Consider the following 26405-nt stretch of genomic DNA (forward strand, 5'->3'; position numbering starts at 1 on the left):
ATAAATTAATAAATAATCCAGGTATGCAGGAGGGCAGCACTGGGACAGAGGCACTGGGGTACAGTCCTCACCCAAATTCATTAATCCCTGGCCCTCAGGCATGAATCACCCACCACATTAGCACCCAGATAGTTTCAACATTTTAAAAGAAATAATTATTGTGTACCTAATATTTTATTGCTCCTGACAGCTGCCAAAGAGTACTAGCTGTGAATAATTCGTTTATGAACTGAACAGTTGTGGTATAGGCAAGCTTCCCACACACTGCTTAACCATGTGGCTTCATTAGGAAATGGAAAAGAAAAGCTTATTCAGTTTTTATGACTATTCACCCTTTAGCATCTCAGCTGAGGGGGACAAGTGATCCTATTTATGTGAGCTGCAGCCATCACGTGTTTGTTTGGTTGTTGTTGTTGTTTTGTGAGCTGGAAGCCACAAGCCTCATTTAATGCAGACCAAAGAATATTCCAGCCACGTTCTGAAAATGCTTATCTTAAAAATATCGGTAATTGTTTGCACTTTAAGCTGCAAGCAGATTTAGAAATATTGAGCAAATTTACTGTGTATGTGTGTACTGTATATATTGTATACACATTTGAAATACACACACTTCACTATGAATGCAGGCTTTTTTCCCCCAAGGAAAAAAAATAAGGGCAGCAATTTTTGTCTTTTGCAACAAGGATAAAATGTTTGAATATACTTTCATCAACCTCTTGATGCACTAAGCAGAAGAATACTGAGCTAAATAATGACTCTACCTTGAGAATGGATGTCCTAAAGCAGTGTTTCTCAACCTTTTTTGGGCCACGGCACACTTGTTCCATGAAAAAAATCACGAGGCACACCACCATTAAAAAATTTAACTCTGTGCCGCCCTATATTGACTATATAATTATGACTGTAATTTAACCCATGTGCAACTGTACTTCGTGCCTATTTTATAGTTTTGTTTTTCATCGTTTAATTTCCATCAGCTGTCATAACTGTTCTGTTTTATATACATTATGAATATTTTTTTAAGCTTTACCTCCCCCCCCCCAAATATTACAATAGTTCAGCCAGCTATCTCCCTGTCTTGCTATTTCCCCCCTAGGCATTTTATTTTATTTGAATACGTATAGGCCCCCTATTAAGTAGGAAGGAGGAAATTAATCTCCCTCCCGCCGCCCCATGGGAGGGGAGAAGCCTTCAGACCCCCAATTCTCCTCTCCCGCGGCCCGAAGTGGTACAGTCCAGGCAAGGCTCTGCCTGCCCCCGGATTACAAGGGCGCGCGCACTTCCAGGGGAGCTGCGGGGCGGCTCAAAGGCGAAATGTTACCTTGGCTGCTGCTTGCGAGTAATTCCGGACCGCGAAGCCCAGCGTCCGCCGCGCAGCCATGGCGAAGGACGGGCGAAGGAGGCAGGGGAGGCGGAGCAACAATATTGCTTTCCGGCGGGTCAGCGTCGGTTATTGGCGGCCGCCAGGCACGTGACACTGCAAATCGCCCTTCTCGTTGCCGCACGTCGCGGCACACCAGCCAGCGTCTCGCGGCACACTAGTGTGCCGCGGAACAGCGGTTGAGAAACGCTGTCCTAAAGCTCCCTCCCTCCCTCTTACTACACTCATTACCATTGTTCCAATCCTTAAAACCTTTAAGTCTCACTATCAGTTTACAAACTGATATGAATTGACTAGTATTTACCACTCCACCTCTGATTACCCCCCCCACACACACACCCACTAACTGTCACTGATTTGTCCTTCTCTCAGGAGTGCACAGCTCTATGTGCCTCTAGCCCATATCATATCTGCATTTTCAAGCAGTTAAATTGCTATTCAGAAAATTCTTCCTGCTCACCCCATCCACCATTCCTGTGGATTATCCAATATCCTGCTTTGGATATTGTTACCGCCACCCTCCCCTCTTGATAGATAGCATGTGGAAGGTAACGCTTTCCTTGTTTGCCTATCCGGTGTACTGGTCCATACTCTCCTGCAGCTTGATGCAAATGGAATCCCATCATGCCATTGTTGGTGACTGTCAAGAAAGTGTTTAACTCACCTTTCTGCACTACTGCTTCCTACTCAAACTTCATTCATTCGGAAATTTATTCATTCTCTCTTCCCTTCCAGTTTCCTGTGAAACTGACAACACCATGGAAAGCCCTGGTGAATTCGAAAGTGATCTCATCAGCTGTTGGTTTTTAAACAACAACATAAAATTATACATGCCCTTTTGGAAAACAACAATGAAATAGACAAGGCTTTTTTCCTGACCTTATCAATTTGATCAAAGAAGAAAGAATGGTTTGGAAGATGCTGACACCATCATAGAAAAGGAAGTAGAATTGGGTAAAGGAGCTGAACCCCTTAACAGTAACCCAAACGACATAGTGAGGAGAGATTAAAATGCTAAAAAACATATTCTCAAATAAGCCAAGCTCTGTGGAAAATAGTTGGTGGATCGCTAAAACTATTGCAGATTTCGAAAAAATCTGCTCAACAGCAACACATATGAAAAATGTAGAATGAAACGTGATTGTAAATCTATCTTATATGGCCCGCAATCAATTTAACAGCATTATACAGTACATCAATTAATGCTTCATTTTTGTATTTCACACATGCACAAGTGGGAAAGAACTTCAAAAGCCCTTTTAAGCATGTGAAATCTGTCTTTGTCTTGTATACTCCTGTCGTAAATGCCTCTTGTCATGCTTGCATCAGCCTTATCCTCCACATCAACCAAATTAGCACATTATTCTGCCTACAGATTTCTCCTTAAAGTGAAATATACTTTTGCCAAGATTTTCCTGGACCTCACATTTTTTACACACTGCTGGGTCAGCTAGATTCTATTGCATTCCCATGTAGCCTTTAACAAATCTTATCCTCTTTCCCTCTATTTTCATCTCATCTAGCTGCGTCCTTTCATTAGAAATTACATCAGTCCTGTCTACTTTGCAGCATTTCTACGATGCTGGCACTAAGCAGATATTAAATAGTATTCAGGTCAGGAGATGGGACTCAAACAAAGACATTCTTTGCCCAGTGGTGGAGATTCCTTACTGGCTAACAAGGTTGAGTATCTCCCATGCAGAGTCTACCAGCATTGTCTGTAGTCCAAAGGCTCTTCCAGACTAGCAGATGGTATTAAAAAATATATTTGAAATTAAGGTTGTGAAATTAAAATGGATTTGGCATGCTTGCACAACAAACAAACAAACAAACAAAACAACCAGATGTAGAGGATCAAGAGAACACCCATCAGTTTACATGGGGAGGAGGAAAGCCAGTTCCTTTGTGACATTCACTATTAGGGTTCTTGTTGAAAGTTTCAATATATGGAATTCCATAAATTTATTTCACCTATGCTGATATAAATCTTGACCATTTGGGCAGGAAGGAAGAAAACTAAATAAATAAAATCGTAGCAACTGTAATGCAAACACAATTTTTGTCTCGTACTGTACAAAGAGATGGATTCAACATGAATGCCTGGGCTGCCTTTTTGAGCAAGATCTTTCAGAGACCCTGATACTAACAATCTTACCTCCTTCCATACATTTTCCATTAGAATCATAGAATCAAATAATATCTTCTTCACACGCTGCTCCTACAGGCATTTAGGCTGCAACCCCACTCACACTTACCTGGGAATCAATCCCTAGAAACAGCTTAGGCTTACTTCTAAGTACAGGATTGCACTGCAAATCCACTGAAAATATATCAGCTATCCTGCTCTACACTCTTTAAATTCACTCAAACCTGACTGTCCTTTAGCAATATATAACTGATTAGAATCCTCCAGTAGCTACATCACATTTTTAATTCAACAACAGCTTGGAAAAAATGTTTTAAGACCACTAAGCTTAAAGCAGTTAGCTCTGCAAAGGCACATTCGTATGCTTTATGCAGATACAATACAGGTAAGAGATTTGATTTGATTTATTCTGCATTCACATCTCTGCAACCACTTTAAAGATAGCACAGAATGAGTCTGTCATGCTGCCTTAAACCGCATTTTAGCTGCAGTTGAAGTAGGTGACACTGAATATGTGAAGGTCCTACCAAACGTACAAATTAAAGGACTAGAATTGTCAACATTTTGATTACGTTGTCCCAAGGCTATCCAGATTATGTAAAAAAAGAATGTTTATGCAATCCCAGCATGTGACAGGATTGCTGTTCTCTGTGATACACAAAAAAATTCACAAACGTGTTTCACTGCTGGAAGCTTATTTCCAATTCCAGTTTTAGACAATTAGGAGACACTAACTTGGACTGGCAGTGGCTGATGACGATTTACAGTGGATTGTTTTCAGTGGAATGAGCATGTGGATGCACATTTGGATAAGGCCCAAATGCTCACTCCAGTGAAAACAATGTAGTGCAAATAACTGAGCAGCACTCTGATCAATGATGCATGCCTAATTAAACAAAGGGAAATCCATGCAAAGAAACATGTTTCCATATGTGGAACTTCTCAGATGGATTAAAAGACAACCTAGCTAGGATAACCATTGCATTCCCTTTGCTCAACAGGGCAGCACCTAGTCAAGGAATAAGGACTGGGGTGGGTCTCCCTGAGGTTGGCTCCAAACACCCAGCTCTGCAGGTAGCCCCATCTGGGAAGTAACAGGCTCAAGGCCCCCCAAGGAACTACCCCTGGCTTGTCCTTGGCTTTATGACTGAAGGCAGAAAAAACAGATTCATCTCCTGAAGTCGATGCAGTGGCACTGGCTCATGGTAGGGGCAAGGAGGGAGAGTAGCTTGTTTTCTCTCCCTTTCACCCACTGAAGCCACCAGTCACAGAGGGCTGTGCTACGTTGGGATAATGCCTCCTTTACAGTTTAAAAGCAGAGGTGGCAAACCTCCAGTTCAGTGGCCTGATCCAGGCTATGTACCTGTGTGCAAGTCCAAGAGTGAGGTGTTGCCCCAAGAAGGTTAGCCAAGGCTGAAAGAGGCCATGATTTTTTTAAAAAAAGGCTTGACACTCTTGGGGTTGGAAGTCTTGTGTGCAAAGAAATCAGTACTGGAAGATGTGCAGGTGCCTAGGCACATTTCACAGTAGTTTCCCTTTTGCTGGGGTTCTTGTAACTTAAATGGCAGCATGTTGCCTCGTGGTTGGAAAGATTAGGAGGGGGAATTGGGATCTCAGGAATGCATGTATATTTTCAGCCCAAGGGCAATGTTCATGTGCCTGCTTCTTCTGCCATTTTGGTGTGTGTCTGTTGTTGTTGTTGTTGTTTAAAGAAGTAAAGATTTTCCTGCACATCTCAGGAGCAGGAAGTCTGCCCTGGCACAGAGAAATATACTCACCTCCTCTTTCTGACCCATTTTATTGCTGATCATGTTAGCACATGGGACATCCACATGTGCCAAAAACAGAAATGAATACATGTCAACTAATCAGACTAACATTATAATTGCCAGGCTGTAGCCTATGGTTCCTCTGAAAAAGAAAGAAGAGGCCTGATGTTGAATATAATATCTCATATAAACTTATGCATTAACCTTCTCATACATGGGACCTATGAATTTCAATGGTGTTCACTACTGAATTTTATCCATAAATATTTATGGGCCTAAGTAAGCTGTTTTCTGACCTATGGAACAGTCTTTTAAAATGTGTTTTTATAAAAAGAAATGATTGCTCTTATAATTAAAGTGTTCTTTGTACAACTACAGTATTAATATGAACTAGACAACTGTATTGTGAAGATTATAAGTCTGTGCTAATATTCTGCTTTGGCCTTTTGCCCACTAGTAATAATAAACTTTTGAATTAATTTTCTCTAGGGCTACAATTTTCAATCGATTTAATTGATAGCTTTACTAAAGCTTCAATGGCAGATTAAAATTAGTATTACTCCCCATTTAATCAGTGGGTTCAAGACTATGAGCAAGACTGAACATAGAGGCAGATTCAAATGAGTAGTCAAGTTGCCAAATTACACATTTCCTTGCTCAGATACATTAATTTTGGCTTTTTGCAATCATCATCCCAAATATGGGGCAAGCATCATAGCCCTGAAATGTCTCTGGTTTGGATTAAAATACAAGCCAGTAAAGATTGTAAGTTCTCCCTTCCACCCTGACAAATGCCAGCTGCATGAGGAAAAATGCATTTTCAGCATGGCTATAACAACATGCCGACAAACCTAGACAGCATCTTAAAAAGCAGAGACATCACCTTGCCGACAAAGGTCCGTATAGTTAAAGCTATGGTTTTCCCAGTAGTGATGTATGGAAGTGAGAGCTGGACCATAAAGAAGGCTGATCGCCGAAGAATTGATGCTTTTGAATTATGGTGCTGGAGGAGACTCTTGAGAGTCCCATGGACTGCAAGAAGATCAAACCTATCCATTCTGAAGGAAATCAGCCCTGAGTGCTCCCTGGAAGGACAGATCGTGAAGCTGAGGCTCCAATACTTTGGCCACCTCATGAGAAGAGAAGAATCCTTGGAAAAGACCCTGATGTTGGGAAAGATTGAGGGCACTAGGAGAAGGGGACGACAGAGGACAAGATGGTTGGACAGTGTTCTCGAAGCTACGAACATGAGTTTGACCAAACTGCGGGAGGCAGTGCAAGACAGGAGTGCCTGGCGTGCTATGGTCCATGGGGTCACGAAGAGTCGGACACGACTAAACGACTAAACAACAACAACAACATAACAACATGCCATGTATCAGAGGGGTGTGGAAGGGAGGGAAATATCTGCAAGGAAGTTAAGGTGACGGAAAATAGCTGAAGAAGGAAACAAAACATTATCGTGCTCCCAAGGACATATTTAGGAATATCATATAATCCGATTTGATTGACAGTTGGGTGAGAATAAATTGAGCAATTTTCTGAGTAGAGTAACGTATCTTGGTTTTTGAGCTTGATCAGGATAGTTTATCCCATCAGTATAGATCAGGCTGAAAATAGCATCTTCCCTAACATCAGTTGGCTGCTTTAAAAAGTAATAGTTTTCGGGTCACAGCTGAAATTATGCAACCACCACCAAAATATTATGGGCTGGTTCACATGACAGAGTAGGCCAAAATATAGTGCAGAGAGATAGCATGAATGTGTGGGCTCCCAGAGTGAAGCTCACAACCTCTTTGCTCCCCACCAGTCCTTTTTACTGTTGCACCACTTTGAACTAAGCCAAGGTCATCTTCACGAGTCATCCAAACTGGGACTTGTAGTTAAGCTTTCTCCTCGCTAACTGCAATCTGTTACCTTGACAAAGTGACTGCAAGCTTTTTTCCAGGACCCCACACATTTGTGGAGCCTTGCTAAGCCACACTTTGGCTTACCATGCTGCGAGAACCAGGCCAATGTTATGTACCAAATTAAAGAATTCCAGTACATTGCCTAGTTAAGCTCTGCCCCGCATAATCAATCACATGACACGGTGCATGCACACCATTTGAATGGGAATGCCCATCAACTTTGCAGGGGCCCAGCCCCATCAAATATTTTATTTTGGGGGCCAAAGCCCCCATGGCCCCTAGAAGTTGGCTCCTATGCCAAGAAGATATCAGTCCTATCATACTACTGCTCCTCTACTTTTGGAATTGGATTCTGTCTGATAGTCTTTAAGATAAGGAATTGATGAGACCGATCCACTATGAATAAGCAAAGTTGTAGCTCCCCAAGAATGAAAACTTCTGTGGCAAAATGATGCAAGCTATTTATCCCTATGAAGTGGGGTTCTTGAAGTTCTCTTTCACATGATAAAAATGTTAAATATTCATGGATATGCTTTCCTTCTTTTCACTGTATATCATATGAACCTCAATAGTGGTCTTTTTTTTAAAAAAATCCAATGATGTTTAAGCTTAGGAGCAGAAGGCAGAACAGGCATGCTGAGAACACATCTGACAATACTAAGTCAATTAATACTGATACTCCAATGAAACATTCAGCAGAGCAAAATTCCACAGAAGACTTCCAGCAGCGTCACACACAAAAAATGGCACACTTTCCCACTCAGAATATACATTAACGCTTTTCACACGAAAGCAGTTGAACATTGGTAAATGTGGTTGGAGAAAACAGCAAACAGATGGCTCAGCAAGATATAGGGCTGCTGGTTTGGCTCTTCATTTTAGTTGTATTTTAAAAACATTTTTAATCACCCCAATGGATGTACAATGCTGCAAGTTAAATAGATCTTTTTATTTTAAGTGCATTGAAACGGGCACACCATACATAATAATTCTTGTATAACAAAGGTCTCTTGTTATTATTTTAAGCACTTCAAATAAGAAACCTAATGACTTCACCACATGCAAAATATATAGTGTGAGATCTTACTTGTTTAATAGCACAAGACAACTATGAACCCCATGGGAAGCACCCCACATATTTTTTATCTTTTTCCCTGGGAATTTTTTTTCAAACGAGTAACAAAATAACAGTGTTCCCATATCCTTTTTTATTTTTTAAATCAGTGCAAGCCAGTGGGAACTTTGTCTTCAGTATTAACTGTTGCAGTTAGGGATCATGCAGTCAAAATGAAACAGTTTAAAAAGACTTGTCCATTTAATAAAAAAACTAAAACCCTGCATGTGATATTTATTTATTTAATCTGCATTAAGGCACACACAGAAAGGGGGCAGCATTAAGGTGCTTAGCCATATCCTGATGATCCCACCCCACCCCACAATTTTGCATATTTGAATTTACGTTTGTATACCATACATTGTATTCAATGTAGCACTATGCCAAACATTCTGTCAGTACAGTACAAGGATTTTGCCTTGCATGATGGAACATACTTCTCCCCACAAGTGCCCCTAAATCTGCTCTGGGGGTTTCTCCGAGCAAGAGCCTGAGTGGTTACCCCATTGCCCTGCTCCTTTCCCGGGGAAAACCTGTTCTCTAGTGCTGAGTTGGACTAAACATCAATATGGAGAGAAAACTCACAGTGGCTCCTATGAGAACAGGATACTGAGCCAGATGGGCTCTTCTTAATGCTCTTACCATGTCTGGAGAGCAATTTGGACACAACACTGACATCCCCAGGTTCCTTATATCCTCTAGGCCATAAATTCATGAGAAAGATTTCTCCTCTGTTTCCCCAACCTTTCCTCTCTGAAAGCAGGAACACTACAAATTGAGATTTCAGAATTAGTGTTCACAAGTGTTTGACTCTGAAATGATATCCACACCTATCAGTGCTGCTCAAGTTCTGAACCTGCAAGGAACCCAATGCCCTTAGCATTTATGAAACTCAAAAATTATACAGAGTTACAAATGTCAATGGTAGCTAAACACTATTTCCTGACCCTACCAACAACAGAATGGAGGAGAAAAGAAGTTTTTTGGTGGCACAATTGTTAAAGAAGATGGCATGTTTTGGCACATTCTTGTCATGTTTCTTGTTAAATCTGGGGGAGGCTAACAAGGAAGAGAAATAAAATAACTTAAAAATAAAAAAATGCAAAACTTTTCAGCATTCAGTGGTTGGTTAACTTGTATTCTCAGATACCCGGGTTCCCAAATACTCCAACCAGGTCCATCTGAAGAATTTCTCAGGTGGTTCTAGTAAACAACTTACCGATAGTGCTTTTAAGGGGTCAAGGCCTAACAGTGTCTTTTTACAAGGTTTCACAATTTCATTAAGAAGATGACATACATACCTGCATATTGAATGAAATAATATAGCAGTAGCTCCTCTCAGGCAACAGCTGGGGCTCTCATGCAAACGTCGCTTTGTGTCAAAGCCAAGTCAAGAAGATTCTGCTGTTTTCTTTGAGGACAAGAAGATTTTGTTTTCATTCTCATATGAACCAGTTTTTAAATATATCAAAGTGTTTATATGCCACCATGCAGGCAAAACAAGAAATCTTATTGCTACATATTCTGCTCCATATTTAAATGTCACAGCAGCCACTGAAAAAAAACAAACTCAGCAACAAATCCTCTTATTATCTGCTGTTTTTACTACTCAGTATGTGATGTTTTAAAGTATGACGGCAAAGCATGTTTCCTCCTATATTATCTTAACCTATACAATTTATTTTGCTCATTTGACATTCATGCTCATATGTTAGTAAAAGATATTCCACTCCAGATTTTAGCTTGCCAGTAACTTCAGCGTAGGTGAACAATGCCAGAAACTACTGTACTGTAGTGTATACTCAATCTATTCACTGAATTGCAAATCAGTCAAAAAAACTTCTGCCTCCTCCTAAGACTTCTTTCTAAAAGGTTTCTTTTTGCATCTAGGTCTCTTTCCTTATAAGCAAAACCCTTAGAACCCACAACCAAAATACCAAGCCTTTTGTAATCATCGTAACGTTGCCTTGCTTTAATTTTTAATATTGTGAAGAGATTACAGCAGCTTGCAAAACTAGGAATCAGATGACACTCTTGAGATTGGCAAGTCTTTTTCTCTGGCACCACAGGATGCCAGCCAATTATACATATATATATATATATAAATCATTACATTTTCACACCAAAAAATGGGCATGTAGTCATAAAATGAATTGTATTACAATGCATTAGACCCAAAAAGACTTTCAGAAATCACTGGAAGCAAGTATGTTACAAGAACATTTTAAATGTTCTTATGTAGCAGCTACATAAATGGCATATCTAAAGGCAAGATGAGACAATATTTGCAGAATTTGCAATATTTGGCAAAATCACTGGGGCCAAGAGTGCAGCTGTCTAGCTTAATTAAGTTTCTACTTGCTGCAAGGATTTAGGTCAAACCCTTAAAGTTACTCATGGGATTTTACAATCTGACATTTTCTTAAGGGCTGCAATGCAGACCGTAGTGTGTAACATGCAAATGAACAGGAGATCAGAGGAATCCAAGATACATAACATCAATATTCTTCAGGGTCACTAGTTTAAAATTATACAGGTCACAACAGTGGCATGTACAAGTTGCTGCCATATGTTGGCTCCTTGGTCTCTCTTATGGGAAGCAGCTATAGGAATTTCAAAACAGTTTCTATTTTGGCTGTTGTCCATAGAACTCCATATAATTTGCATCCTCAATAATATTAGTTGAGGCCCAACACAGCTGGATTTGCAGGTTCACCAGCAGTGTGAATAAACAAAACTCTGAGATTTTTTTAAAATGCGATTAGGAATGAAAAACTTTTTTAAAATGTATGTTCACTAATTTGCAACAGCCACATGGCTAACACAGAGACACGCAAGAGTTTTTAATACCTGAGACTTTGTTAGTAGTATTTATTCACTGCTGTTCTCAAACAGTAAATCAAATCTTAATCTCATTAAAATCTGTCAACAGTCCATATAAGAAACAGATTTTACTTTTCTGCACACAAACACACACACTGCCCCAGCCATATATAGACAACTAGGGGGGAGTGCTTGATGTTGCCTGGGAATTTTTAGAAAGCAATAAATATTGTGATTTCTAAATGGATAGTGTAATTTGTGAATTTGGATCCATCATACCAAAAATCAGGTAAAGTTATGTTTTGGTCCACTATCTTGATTCAAAATGGTGACCAGCATCCAAATGTCTGCAAAGACTGCCACCCTCATCTCAGGAATCCTCACGCCAAGTTCAGTGACATTATCTGAAGAGGCAGCTGAAACTATGCCAAAAATGGGTGAAGTCACACAAAACTGGTGCTCTGGTCTGCCATCTTGATTTAAAATGGCACCTGGCATCCAAATAGCGACAAAGTCCGCTGCCCCACCTCAGGAACCATCATGCCAAGTTTGGTGGTTATATCTTGAGATGTGGCTGAACCCAGAGAACAAACAGACAAACAGCCTTCCAAAATAAAGTATATAATAGATAAAAATAGTGAAGATTCCTGCTACCCTTTTCCAGTATACAACAAAGGAGATGAAGGAAAGCACCAGGCAAAACAAGAGGAGGGAAGCTCTAAAACCTAGATGATCCTGAACTACAAGTTCTGGAGGTTACAAGTTCCCTAGTGCACTTCATTCAGACCAATATGTTTTGATTTATAATCTTCATCTGTCACTGTAAAAAAAAGGTAACCCTCTTTATCTTCTGCTTCTGCTTGTACTGTAATTGCAACTATCAAAATGCAGTGAGCTGTATAGATAAAATTTAGTGCACCTTAGGGCTGTCACTTCACTATACAGCAAAACCGTTCCATTCATCTCCACCTCAGAATCCTCTTTTCATTTAATAAACCCCTCATCTCCAAATTGAAAGCTATTATTTAAACAAAAAATATTTTTCTTCTTTGATTGCAAATATTTTTAAAAGAACAATAGCTGTGAACCTGAGATGTAGCCTCACATGAGCAAGTGAGACTCCTCCACTGAAAGCAAAAGCAAGGGAAAATGTCTGATCATAATCTGTAGAAAATATATACTCGGGTACTAAAATCAGAGTAGGGTACATAGAATAGGAGAATATATGTTAATGATCAGCACTTTTGGTTGATTGCAGTATATTAAACAAAATGTTCAGTAATATGGTTGCCATCTTCTGGATTTGTTTTTTTAATGGTCCGGTGTACAAAGTGATTCTCAGCACCTATATAACAAGCATTTGCCTTCTGAAAATACACATTTGTAAAACAGCAGGCTGTTTATACTAGAAACGAGGTTACATTTAACTTTAGATGAGCATTAGAAAAGCAGAACCTTATCTAGTCCAGCATTCTGCTTCCCACTGTGGCCAACCAGATGCCTCTGGGAAGCACACAGGCAGGACATCAAGGCAATAGTCCTCTCCTGTTCTTGTTCCCCAGCACAAGAGGCTTCCTGCTGTTGATCCTGCGAAATGCATTTAGCCACCATGACTAGTAGCCATTGATAGCTATATCCTCTATCAATTTGTCTAATGCCCATTTAAAGCCACCTAAGTTGTCAGCCATTTCCACATCTTATGAGAGCAAATCCCATAGATTAATTTTGTGATGCTGCCTTGGAAACTACAGCTGGTGCAGAATATAATGACTAGATGACAGGAACAGCCACCAGAAACAGCTCTATTGACTTAATTGTTTGCAGCCATAATTCTGGGCAGCATGAGAGTTTCAAAAGCCTTAACAACCATATACGGAATGGGACCCAGATACCTGCATGAACATCACAAGATATGAGAAGTAAGAGCATAAGAAGAAGAACCCAACTGGATTAGAACACATGTCCATCTAGCACAGAATGCTAATCTCACAGTGGCCAATTAGATGCCTGTAGGAAGCCCACAAACTAGACCTGAGTGGTACAGCACTCTCCCCACTCATGTTCCTCAGCAACCGATAGTCAGAAACATACTGTACTTCTTCTGCCACTGGAGATAGTACATAATCATGAAATATAATAGTCATTGACAGCTTTATCCCTCCCTGCCCCAATAAATTAACAGAATCCCCCTTTAAAGCTATTGAAGTTGATAGCCATTGCTACATGTTGTGGGACCAAATTGTACCATTTAACAATGTGCTCTGTGTTTTGCTCTTATAAGAGACCCTTCTTTGCGCTCCCTTACATTCGGAAATGAGGCAGGTGGTGATGGTGATCCCCTTATGAATACCCTAGAGACTCGCATGCTACCTTCACTCCCAAGTTTCAGACAGCAGGTCAAGTTCTTTTATTCACCAGGCATTTTAGCTGGCTTTATGGACAGAACCCAAAAGTTTGTATATGAATTGATTTTATTCCCTGATTTAAAACTTCTAGGGCTATTTTTTTAAACAAAATTGCTGATTTTCTTGTTTTTAGTTATCTGTTGGAGGTGTTTTTTGTTTTTGTTTTTTGGAATTAGTTTACAGATCAAAAAGAACATAAAAATATCTTAAATAAATGAATAAGCACAGTTTCTGTGCAAAATTAAGGCTAGAAGGAAAATACATAAGCTGAATTTGCAAGAGCAGAAGCATTACTATCAAATGCTCTGAAGCCACAACTAAACATATTTAATGTGTAGAAGATATACAAGCTCACGAAGAAATGAGTGATTGTATATATTTGGAATGTAAGAGGGACTAAATGCCTCAAGGCAAAGTTAAGATTTCCCCTGAAAGTACAGTAGTATTTTGTGTTTCTTGTTCTGAAGGTTATGTGTGTGAAATCATCTATCAGAATAATGGCTGCTAAACAGAAGGATGGTTTCCATCTTGAAGCCATATTAATAGACTGAAGGCTCTCTCTAAAGTAATTACCCAGACACAAAAAGGAAAGGGGGGGAAATCGTTTGGGGGAGAGATGAAAGTGCTTGCTGGGAAGAGTGAAAAGGTATCAGGTGTCCCTTGGTTTGCTTCTGGCCCCCTTCACTGCCCAGAATATTGGCAAGGAAATTGCTATTAAGTCACCCTGAGCTAAAAGGACAAAGGGGTATTGGTAGCTCTTCCAAACATTTTAGAACAGTTAACCTAGAAAAAGACAACACATTCCAGTGACTGTTCACAAAACAGAAAAGAAATCCTTTGAGACTGACATTTGCCAGAATTCTGAAGCCCATTCCACCCATTTCTTACAAACTAACCAATGGGTTCACAGAATCACAGAGCTGGAAGAGACCAGAGTCTCCTAAGGCCAGGTTTAGGCACCTACCTATTGATTAACTTTCAGAATTCAAACCACAGGATACCAAAACCAGAGAGAACATGTGAGAGGACATTTTTTAAAAGATAAATTCATGAACACGAATAAATCCCATTCAGCATAAACTACAAGTTTTACTGTGTACAATTTCACATAATCCAGTACTCCATATTTGTGATCTATGGAAGCACATGAACAAAGCATTTCCATGCACGATGGGTAGTTGTCATCAAACAACTCTTCTCGCAACAGTGTCTCATGCCTCATGAAGTGCTTTATATCCCAGCCCATGAGAAGGAAAATTCTAGATGCTCCAGAAAGAAAATAGGTAATTTTTATTTTATTTTTTTGCTCAGTCCTTGAGGCATGTTGCCCTATCAACCTTCACTGTCCTCATTTCCTTTCTCTGAACTCTAGATTATTTGTTCAGGAAGTGACTACAAGAAAAAAGCTGAAGACTGGAGAAATGTGCTGCATCTTTGGTTTAGGAGCAAAGTTGAAGTCACTAAAGTTCTAGGAAAGGCTCTACAATCTGCTGGTATCCTGTAGCTTCTCTGAAATAAGATGCCAGCTGAAGGTAATTTCTCACTTTACATTTTATAAATGTATTTCTTTCTCAAGTACAAAATGCACAAACTTCTTATTAGTTAGGAACAGCTCATACATATTGAAATTGCCATTTTTTCCAGTGAACTATATCTAAAAGTAGCTCAATTCTTTCTTGATGCTGTCTGGATATATTTAATGAGAAAAATCAGGGATTTAACACACACATGCATCATTCTCAACTAAATCAACAAGATGCCTGTTTATTAAACCAAGGATTCCACACCCAGGTAGGAAACATAAGCGAGAATCTGAGTGCAATTGTCAGGCCTAAACAAGGCAATTGTAGAGTGTAATCATATGCATTTGTACTCAGAAGAAAGTTGTATTTGTTCCATAGAATGTGCTCCCAGATAAGTGTGCATAGGATTGCAGCCTTAGTCTGCAACTCTGATCATCAGCAGTTTTTTTTTTAAAAAAAGTGTAAGGAAGGAAAGTTTACGTATTTAGCTTTCCAATTTCAAATGCCAGCTAAAGACAAAAACAATCAAAAACCCTCCTCTAAACCTAAAAGATGAAATTCTCTGCATTTTCTGAAAACACAACCACAAACTTCTTTTCCTGTGGTCATGCCTGGCTTTCCTCTTATTTTCCCTGTTTCTCTTAACTAGAGTGTTTGTAGCCTGGTCTATAAGAATGCAAGTCCTTTCCACTGAGCAAGAACTTCCAAAATGTGATACGTGTGCAAGCCCTAAAAGAAGAACAGCTGACTCCTGAGATGCATTCATTAAACACAGAGGCTCCATAGTAATGCTAGTGTCCCCTTCTCTCCTCGCACACCACACCACTATGAAGGGATTTAGAAAAAACTACTGTACTTAAGCTACGGTATTCTAATGGGGTGGGAAATCAAAAGACTTGCAGCTACTCAGTCACAGACAGACTATCATATATGGTGCAAATATTTTGCTTTATGTGGAATGAAACAGAATTTCCTAAGAGCAATGCTCATGTTGTAATACAGCATCATTCTGCATTGCTGACATGTGAAGTCACCAAGTCATGTCAACATATAGGAACAATCTGATTACAAGCAGGCATGCTGAGTATGCTTAAATGCTATTCTTTCATTAGGATTCAATACATTTTGCGTGCTTTTAAAAAACAGAATGTCAACACTAAAAAGGTGGCCTCCAAGTAGCAGTGCTGTAATACCTTGTCATATATTAGAGCAGCATTGACCAACTTGATGCCCTCCAGATGTGTTGGACTACAACTCCTATTAGACAACTAGCTATGCTGGCTGGGGCTGCTGGGATTTACTAGTTCAAAATATTTAGAAGATACTAGAGTGTGGAAGTCTGCGTTAAGAGAGGTGCTGCCAGTCAGAGTAGACAATATTGAGTTGGCTGGACAAACTGTCTCAGCAGAAGGGTTCGGTTTCACTGATAAAGAGGCAAACACAAATTGCACCCTAACACACAGAAGCACACAATTTGAATTCCTATCAAATTGAAAGTTAATAATGCTGGAGCAGTTCTTCTCAGCGGCCTTTGACACCATCGACCATAACATCCTTCTGGACCGTCTAGAGGGGCTGGGAGCTGGGGGCACTGTCATACAGTGGTTCCGCTCCTTCCTCCTGGGCCGTGTCCAGAAAGTGGTGTTGGGGGATGAGTGTTCAGACCCCTGGGCATTCACTTGTGGGGTGCCTCAGGGTTCCGTTCTCTCCCCCATGCTTTTTAATATCTATATGAAGCCGCTGGGAGAGATCCTCAGGGGGTTTGGGCTGGGTGTTCATTAGTATGCAGATGACACCCAGCTCTACCTCTCTTTTAAATCAGAACCAGTAAAGGCCGTGAAGGTCCTGTGTGAGTGCCTGGAGGTGGTTGGAGGATGGATGGCGGCTAACGGATTGAAGTTGAATCCTGACAAAACAGAAGTACTGTTTTTGGAGGACGGGAGCCGGGCAGGTGTGGAGGACTCCCTGGTCTTGAATGGGGTAATTGTGCCCCTGAAGGACCAGGTGCGCAGCCTGGGAGTCATTTTGGACTCACAGCTGTCCATGGAGGCACAGGTCAATTCTGTATCCAGGGCGGCTGTCTACCAGCTCCATCTGGTACGCAGGCTGAGACCCTACCTGCCCGCAGACTGTCTCACCTGAGTGGTGCATGCTCTGGTTACCTCCCGCTTGGACTACTGCAATGCGCTCTACGTGGGGCTACCTTTGAAGGTGACCCGGAAACTGCAATTAATCCAGAATGCGGCAGCTAGACTAGTGACTGGGAGTGGCCGCCGGGACCACATAACACCAGTCCTGAGAGATCTACACTGGCTCCCAGTACATTTCCGAGCACAATTCAAAGTGTTGGTACTGACCTTTAAAGCCCTAAACGGCCTCGGTCCTGTATACCTGAAGGAGCGTCTCCACCCCCACCATTCAACCCGGACACTGAGATCCAGCACCGAGGGCCTTCTGCCGGTTCCCTCATTGCGAGAAGTGAGGTTACAGGGAACCAGACAAAGGGCCTTCTCGATAGTGGCACCCGCCCTATGGAATGCCCTCCCAGCAGATGTCAAGGCAATAAACAACTATTTTACATTTCGAAGACAACTGAAGGCGACCCGGTTTAGGGAAGTTTTTAATGTTTGATGCTGTACTGTTTTTAATATTCGGCCGGAAGCCGCCCAGAGTGGCTGGGATATAAATAAATGATAATGATAATAATAATAATAATAATAATAATAATAATAATAATAATAATAATGCATCGATTTTCCAAATGTGAGTTTCACTGCAACATTCATCAGCATTCAGTTATCTGCATGGGGATATATACACACATAAATATGCCTTATTAATTTTGCTTGCATTGTTTTTAGCTCTTCTTTCTTGTTGTGCTTGCCCTACCAGCAGAACTAATAAAATATAGCTATAAAACAACATTTTAAAGGGAGATTTAACAGTCACTCAGCATACATTATGTATAATAATAATAATAATAATAATAATAATAATAACAACATATTATTTATACCCTTTCCATCTGGCTGGGTTTCCCCAGTCACTCTGGGTGGCTCCCAACAGAATATTAAAAACGCGATAAGACATCAAATATTAAAAATGTCCCTAAACAGGGAAGCAAACCTTACTACTTTAGTCTGAAAAAGACCAACAGTGCAAATTAAGGCTACAATTTTTTTGAACATCTGTCACTGAGACTTCCTACAGTTTCCTAGATTGCAAAAATATGAACTGATCTGGACCCCTTACTCATCATCTGAGGCCCTTCTTCATGTGCCCCCTCCATGAGAGGTCTGAGGGTAGCTTAACATGAGAACGGGCATTTTCTGTGGTGGCTCCCTGTTTGTGGAATGCTCTCCCCATACAATGATGGTGCCATCATTGTATATCTTTACGCACCATGCAATTTTTTCCTTTATAACTGGGCCTCTGTCCTTTAACTATCTGTGGCCTTATGGAAGTGGGCAGGATATTTTTAATGTATTTCTTTTTCCTCTTGGTTTTAATTTCTCCTGGGGAGGGGGGTAACTGTCTATTTGTTTGGCTGTAAGTTGCTTTGGGCTGGCCTGGACAAGACCAAGTGACTAAATAAATAAATAAATAAATAAATAACAGAATGTATAAATAAAATGCATAATACCGTAAATTGGGGGGAAATAGGATCCCCAAAACCTGCAGTTTTAGTCTAACTGCAATGACTAAAAAATACTGTAATGTGAATCATAATTCTGCAGAGGCTATACAGTTTTAACTTGTCCAATCACATTTTTATTAGACCATAAATTTACTGCAAATCATATCAAGCCTAATGAAGCCCATAGGGCTGTTGGCCTCAATGGTATCTTCACATACTGCTCCATATATATATCTGGATAACATTACTCAAGCTCCTCAAGCAGGATAACTGTTGTGTATTAACACATCCCACAACTGCAAATTCACTGTTTTATACATAGGAAGCATCTGTTTTAGAAGTGATCTTCTTTGTTGGGAAACTCCACAAGCAAAAATTGTCACATGCTATGCCTTGCATTTGTACTCTCTGGGGGGGGAAAATCACCAGATAATCCCTACTTCAAAAGCCCACTGTTTGTCCATCTGACAACTGCTTCCAAAGAATGCAAACATGCCATCTCTATCAAGTGGTAACAAAGATTACTACAAGTGTTATGAGTTGTGTGCCCAGGACTGAAGGTAAGAAATACCGGTAAATATTTTGCTGCAGATGGGTAGCAGAAAATTGTTACTACTTAGGTTTCTTTTAATGCCAATGTGAGCTCAAACATTAATTTTAAATAGCACATCTGAATGTTCTAACATGCAGTCCAGAACTTTTATTCTGACATGATTAAAAACTCAATCCTATGTCCCACTGTGCAAAGACAAGAGAGCACAGAATTGTGTTCAGGGTTTTCAGACCCGTAACAGTAGATTGCTATGCTGGAAGCCTGCCGTTCCTATTATTATTATTCAATGTATTTTTATACCACCCTTACTCCCATAGGAGTTCAGGGTGGTTCACAGCATAATAAAATATAACCAACACAAAGCAATAATTAAAACATCTAAAACTGCGTAGCTAAAATCAAAGACACAGTGCAGCAAACATCAATAATAAAACTGTTGGGGAGGAATTTAATGTACTGCTAAGCAGGCCACTCCACCAGTGCATGTATTTCTGCTTCCCTGATGGAAGATTCTACTTTCTCCCCTGACCTCAGTGTTGTTCCAGGGGTCTCTCAATTCCCTTCACAGCCAACTTGGGGTGGCAAGAGAGGCACCTGGAAGGAGGAGCAGGGGAAGGCCTGTTGCACTAATGGAAGTCCTTGTGTGGGCTTCTGCTGGCATGGCTAGTTAGTTGAATCTGTTCCATGGACTCCATAACACATTTATGTCCTCAAAGCCCAGGCAAACAAATGCATGATCAGTTGATACCTAAAGCTTGTCAACATCAGAGACAGACCCACTTTTTCAAGAAGAGTTGGCACACTACCACTGAGAAGACTCATTTTCATGTTACAACAACCCATAGTCATTGGCTGTACCATGAGCTGTGCTTCCCCCGTTGATCTCAAAGCATGAGCTGGTAGGCATTAGAAGAAGCAGTCCTTTAAGTGCTCAGGCCCCAAGCCATTCATATGCTAGCACACTGAAATACATCTGGTAGCTCACAGACACAGAGTGCAGTTCTTTAAGGATTAGTGACATCCGAGCCAAGGGCGTACCCACCACGGGGCAAGTTAGGGCAGCTGCCCTACTCTAGAAGCCAGCTGCCCCCCCCCAAGGGCGTAACCACCGCGGGGCAAGTGGGCCGCAGGCTGCCCCTCCCTAGAAGCAGGGCTGGTGGGCAGAGGCGGAGCACAGCCCGGCGGAGCGCGAGTTCGCCATTCCTGCCGCGCCGCACCCTCCCTCCAGCTCCCCGTCGCACCCTCAGGCAAGGCCAAGCACGGCGGGGAACCAGGGAGCGCGGCGCGGTGGGCGGGCACGCCGAACTCGCGCTCCGCTGGGCTGGGCTCCGCCTCCGCCCACCAGCCCTGCTTCTAGGGAGGGGCACAGCCCGACGGAGCGCGAGTTCGCCGTTCCCGCCTGCCGCGCTGCGCCCTCCTTCCAGCTCCCCATCGCGCCCTCTGGCAAGGCCAAGCGCGGCGGGGAACCAGAGAGCGCGGCGCGGCGGGCGGGAACGCTGAACTCGTGCTCCGCTGGGCTGGGCTCCGCCTCCGCCCACCAGCCCTGCTTCTAGGGAGGGGCACAGCCCAGCGGAGCGCGAGTTCCCTGTTCCCGCCCACTTTGTAGCCCCTCCCCTTCCGTGCCTTGGCCCCTCCCCTTGCCCCCCCTAGTTTTGATCCTGGGTATGCCCATGATCCGAGCCCATCTTGCTACTTGACTAAACTCTACAATTCTATGATTCTACAATTCTAAACTCTGTGATTCTATGATTCTATACCAGCTGCCGCTCTGGTAATGACCCCACAGGCTACAGGACTGTCTTCAGGGATACTGCCACATAAGGTCACAAGGTAAAACTGTGAGGTTAATACAGCTGAAGCCAGGCTATCCTAGTCCTGGAATGGCCATAACTAGTGAACCAGTCATAGTTTGATATCACTCAGGCTTCTAGCAACAGCTTGGAATGAATGAGTACCCACAAACTATGTACCTGTTTCTTCATGAGAAGTACAACCCACTCCAAAACAGGCAATTCCCCCAATTCTTGGACCCAAGAAACACCTGTCCATAGCTCCTCCACCTTGTCAGGAATCATTCTCTGTTTACTGGCACTCATCCAGGCCATCACTCCTTCCAGACATTGGTCCACCTCTCCTAATTCATTTGTAACGTAGTGTCATCAGTAAATCAGTGAGACCATGCTCCAGATCCCCAAATGAACCTCCTAGGAATTTCAATAGCATGGGGGACAAGTAAGTTCCTTGTGCCATGGGGCTGAGCAGAAGCTCCTCAATGCTACTCTCTGGTAATGACCCCACAGGCAGAAGCAGAATCACTGTAACTGAGTCCCAACCTGCACAACTGCTCAAAGATATCATGGTCAGCGATACCAAACACTGTTTGTCCACTGATAAAGAATCAAGATGACCAAAGCTGTTTCAATGGTGAATACAAACTGAAATGGGTCTACACATTATCCATGCATGTCTGTAGCAGGCCAGCCACCACTCTCTCAATTCCCTTGCCCAGGAGAGAAATATTTGCAACTGAATGGTAATTATCTAATACCTTGGGATCCAGGGACAACCTCTTCAGGAGGGACCACAACACAGTCCCTTTCAAGGCAGCAGGCATGTACCTTCCCACAATCCACTTTCTGGATCCAGCCAGCCAGTCCCTCACTGTTAGATCTTAAAAGTCATGATGGCCTACCCCTGCAACACCCAGTCCACATTGTCAACAACAACTGAAAGTGATCCCATTAACTTTTACCAGATAGTGTAGGACCTGCATGAACTGTGCTGTCAAGTTCAGAGTGAATAGGAGCTCAAAACGATTGCAATAATTAGCACTGCTATTCTAGAGAAAGAAACTATTGTATGGCACAACAGCAATGCAAAGGCAAATTTTCGGTATGTGTTTTTCGGATATGAGTGGTACGGTATATGCAGCTCCTTGCAACCCTTATGAAGTAGCACCAACATGAGCGCCACCACCTTGCAAGTGCCAGGCATTCCTTTTAAATAGCAAGGTCAGCAGAGACATACAGCTCTCTGCCCCAATTGTCTCACATAAAATACTGTGGCACTGTTGCAAAGGCCAGATAATGCTAGCATTTCCTCTGGCATGGTACTGAAAAGCCTGAAGATAGTATATTTGACAAAGTGCCTGGAACAGCTACAGCTTTCTGTTCTTTTCTTCTTGCTTCTTGAACATGAAGCCTGAGAAACATCCTATACAACCCAAAATCCTGCATTCCACATTTTAAACATGATGTAATTCAAATAAAGTTACCATTTCACTTGCTCTGTGCCCCTCGAGCTTACAAATTATTAAATTATATTTTGCAACCTCACATTTTAGAACCAACAGTTTATTATACCAACTTTAAAAGAATAAGCACAATTCTGTCAGGATAGGTATTCTGAAGCCCATTACACGTTTGCAGATCCAGACATCTAAAATGGGCAAGGGGTTGTTGCCACCATGTCTAATTTGGATCTGTCTTTGATTTCACTGTAAGAAAGCACAGATATAATTTAAGAATCAACACATGCTTCACTTTGCTCCCTACAATCAGTGGTTATTTTAGAGCACTCAATTTACATTTTGTCCAAGAACTGTAAATTGCAATAAAATGGTGGGCATCTGAATAACAACACTATTCTCCTTTTTCTGCAACTGAAAGATGAACTAAATTAACTGCAAAAACAGGACCCTTCAAATTCAACTTTCAGACTAAACCAAAACAAATTGTATCCTCTGCAAACATAACCAAAAGTGCTCAACAATTGTTTAACTGCTGACAGAGTTCTCATGAGAAGAGTTTGTTTAAAAGAATTACAAATTGTTACACAGTTTTTCAGGTAATACAAAGAAGAATGTGGGGCTGAGAACACATGTGAGCAGGTAAGTATCCTGGGAGAATTTTCGATTTTTATGTATGCCTTTCTAACACACCCTGTCCCCACTTCTGAGCACAAGAAATGAATGTACCACAGTAATGGAGCAGGGGTTGGGGGGGGGGGGAGAAAGCATTTTACAAACACTATGTCTTTTAGGCTACAATCCCATAGACCTGGGAGTAAGTCCCATTGATATTGATGTGACTTACCAGACATGCATAGGATTGTGCCCCTGATGTTCTACTAATTTTCCTTCATTCATCATCTTTCCTGATGGAAGCAGCAGAGATCACTCTATGTTTTTTAATATTTCAAAGGTTAAAAGAGAGTGGGGGGGAGAGCTGGCTTTAACATATAAATTGTGATTCTGCAGGCACAGCAAAATGCTGGCAATCCATGTGTGGTGTTAGGAATCCTTCATTAGACTAAATGTGCCTGGAAAGATACTGAGAACAGTTCAGTGGTATCTTCTGGAGAAAGAGAAAGAAGAAGCCCCAGGGAATAAGCAAATAATAATAACAACAACCAAAGGAAGAAGGGAGGGGGGAAAGGGGTCTCTTTCAAACCTCACTACCCTTGAGCATTATGTGAATCTCTTTTCTTCCCTGAAAGCCTTCTTTGTCACACACACACACACACACACACACACTTCAATATCTGTTTGCAAGAGGGGGAGGAGTCACTTTATTTATTATTTTTTCCACTCCCCCTTTTTGCAGTTAAGTTGCAGCATATAAAGCCTTGGGATGAATCTCAGCAGTCGTTCCCCCCCCCCCCCAACTAGTAAAATCATCAGTCTGTGTGAGTTAAGAAGGTGGGGATCTGGACAAATTTCAGCATTTTTGCCAAGAAGGAAGGGGGAAGCAGCTTGTGCATGTGGAAAACTCTACTGTATAGGACAACTATCAATTATTAAAGGATTACATCATTGTAGTTATTCTCACCCTCTCCCTCATTCAACGTGCCACAAAACATTATCTAATTGATCCTCTTGTAATTACAATGCATCCCCATCAGGGGTTGACAAATGCCCCTTATACTGAAGCGGAATCCCCTTCTTTTTTAAAAAGAAGGTTTTTGTATTCCACAACATCTCAGCACCGTAGAACCTAGCAGGCAACAGTCCTCATTTGAGAAAGCCCAAGCTCTACTCTGTAGATCAGAGGCATCATCTCCAAAGTGCCCCTGTTTTGAAAATCCTGTCATATGGCCATGCCAGTCACCAGCCCCATCAGCAGCAGGGTCACAAGAAGGGCCAATCCTACAGAGCAGACAGCAGCTCACATAAATCTCTGCTTTTGATAGCTATGAAGCATTTCTGCAAAGGCGTGGGCCAGGCAGCCACACATGCACACACAACATCCTATAAATCTCATAAATGAAAAACTTCTTAACTGCAGACTGTTCCTTCCAGAGGCCAGCACAGGGCACCCTTTTCCAACAAGAGCTGGACACAAATGGCATATGGAAATAGCAGGGCTTTAGAGAGTTGTAAATACGCTGAATGCCATGCTTTAGAAATGACATTATTCTGGCTCCCCATCCCATCCACACCTCTCTGCCATGTTCGACGATGCCGTTATCGCAAGGAGAATGAAAGCATTCTGCTCTGGTTTCCAAATCTTTAGGCCCAGCCACCACCACTCCTCTCGAATTATAAACGGACCCATGACTCTGGTCCCATCATCACTCGCTTTCTAGGTCCCATCCCCTTTGGTCTGGCCTTCACACACGGGGCTCTAGAGGTGGGAGCTCCGCGCGAGAAACGACATATAGCAAGACAATTGCTCCCTGAGCCACTTCAGGAGAAGAGCGCGCGCGCGCGCGCACACACGCACACACGCGCCAGCACAAAGCGGGGAACCCAGCCCGGTGGTACAAAAGCCGGCGCATGCCTCGTTGCCACCCCTTCCTCCCTTCCATGAAGCAGGGGCTGCGGCGGCGGGAAGTCCGGGCGGCGCGTTCTCGTGCTTACCTGAAGCGCAGCCGGACTTGGGTCTGCAGCGCCGCCTTCACCCCAACGCCCCCTCCCCCTCGCGCTCTCTGCAGGGTCCGGAGGGCGGCGGCGGCGGAAGGCGTCCCCTCTCCAGAGAAAAAAAAAAGCTCCGGGTGATATCTGTCGCTCTCTCCCCGGCTCGCGCTTGCTATTCTTAACGTGAGGACCGAAATAACAACGGGAGGAGGGTGTGGGGTGGGGTGGACGTCCCTGCCTCAGCGGCCGGGGGGCGCCAAGTGGCCGAGGAGGGGGCGGAAGCTTTGTCTGCCGCGCGGGCTGCTTGTCCTGAGGAAGATGGGCTCGCGCTGCGCGGCTCCGTTGCCTCCTCTCTTTCTCTCTTTTTGTGCCCAAGACTCAAGCCAAAGCCGCTTCAGTCTGTCTCCTCCCCTCCTCCTCCCACCACCGCCACCCAGGCTCCTGACAGATGGCGCAACCGCAGCCTCGCTGCTTCGGCGCTCCTCCTGGCCAGCTCGCGAGGATGGAGCCTGGACTCCTCCACTGCCTTGCCTTGCTGTCCCTCGCCTCCTCACCCCTGCGTCAGTTCACTAAGCGGGGGGGGGGGGCGCACGCAGGCACGCAGGCACGCGCGGAGGAGGCAAGACTGACATCCCTAGCCGGCCTATGGCGAAGCGCTTTTGGGGTGGGTTAGGCGGGGAGGGGGGGACTCCAGTTCTTATTCGCACGCGCGCCACTCGGGAAGGCGGGCGCCGTGGGATTCGCTTCTGCACATCACATCTCGGGTTATTCTGTGGGATGGATGGGGTGGGTGCGCCCAGCTGACAGAGCGCTTTGTTGGGGAAGGGTTCTTCCAGCCGCCCAATGAAACGGAAAGGAAACTGGAACAGAGGGAGATATTCTTCCTTTTTTTAAATGCCTGGGCTTTGCATTGCAAGGATGTGAGAGTGAGTCAGAGTTGGAAAAACCAGCGTGTCATCTCATCCAGCTCCGCCCGCAGTGACCATCCGCGCCAGCATCCCTGTATGAATCAATCCAAGGAAACGTGAATAGGGATCTGGTGGTGCTAGTTTGATCAGAATGACTTGATGCATTGCTTTTCGCAGTTTGCCAAGCCATAGAAATGTAGGTGTTTTCTACTGAAATTAGACACAGACCTAGTGGGCAGGTTTGGCAGGTAAGTTTGGGCTGGGCCAAATGCTAGAAAGAGGCTCAAAGTTTCCGTTTGGGGCCACCAAAATCTGGTGCTGCCTGTTGGTTCCTTTTCAGCCATTGAATGAATACATAAATTTACACTGTAGATCTCCC

At 42.7% G+C, this 26405-nt stretch overlaps 1 protein-coding gene across 17 annotated transcripts in view; it reads right to left on the reverse strand.

The window, feature by feature from the left end:
* FYN (FYN proto-oncogene, Src family tyrosine kinase) overlaps window positions 1-25697 on the reverse strand; it is a 120099-nt gene extending 94402 nt beyond the window's left edge. For 8 of the 17 annotated variants that reach the window (XM_035109106.3, XM_035109101.3, XM_088667259.1 and 5 more), the window contains exon 1: window positions 25122-25686. The gene's annotated coding sequence lies outside the window, so the exon portion shown is untranslated. Of the gene's footprint in view, window positions 1-9621; window positions 9732-25121 lie in introns of all 17 variants that reach the window. The other 9 variants (XM_088667251.1, XM_035109098.3, XM_035109100.3 and 6 more) reach the window with 4 other exon arrangements.
* Window positions 25698-26405: the final 708 nt, after the last annotated feature.

The sequence above is a fragment of the Zootoca vivipara genome, chromosome 3, assembly GCF_965207765.1.
Source record: "Zootoca vivipara chromosome 3, rZooViv2.hap1.1, whole genome shotgun sequence".
Lineage (NCBI taxonomy): Eukaryota > Metazoa > Chordata > Lepidosauria > Squamata > Lacertidae > Zootoca > Zootoca vivipara.